The sequence below is a fragment of the Propithecus coquereli genome, unplaced genomic scaffold (assembly GCF_000956105.1).
Source record: "Propithecus coquereli isolate 6110/MARCELLA unplaced genomic scaffold, Pcoq_1.0 Scaffold577, whole genome shotgun sequence".
Classification (NCBI taxonomy): domain Eukaryota; kingdom Metazoa; phylum Chordata; class Mammalia; order Primates; family Indriidae; genus Propithecus; species Propithecus coquereli.
The window spans coordinates 356,680-357,053 of record NW_012151696.1 but is presented as its reverse complement, the minus strand read 5'-3'; positions in this window follow the sequence as shown (position 1 = coordinate 357,053).

Here is a 374-nt window from a genome sequence, read left to right as displayed (position 1 = left end):
TTATAGTATCCATCAAAACATTTTCTCTCCATAAGACTTAATGAATCAGGCCCTATACCTTAGCATTGTGGCCATTAACCAATTACTAAACTGCATTCCTTTTCTCTCACCCATTCACTTTAACACCAGTCACCTTAGTGATTGCCTACCATGCAACTAGTGTTTGAGATATGCTCAATTTTTAATAAATTGATCTTTATGACTTGTCTTCAGCCACTTACATGAGGACTGCTGAATATCAAAATCCCTTTCAAGTTTCTACTCTACTTAAATTTACCGGTCACCAAACAATGATTTATAAAAATTTGTTTCTTAAATACCAAATGTGCATTTTGAACTTGTAAAACTATTCCTATTCATTGTATTTTCTTCCG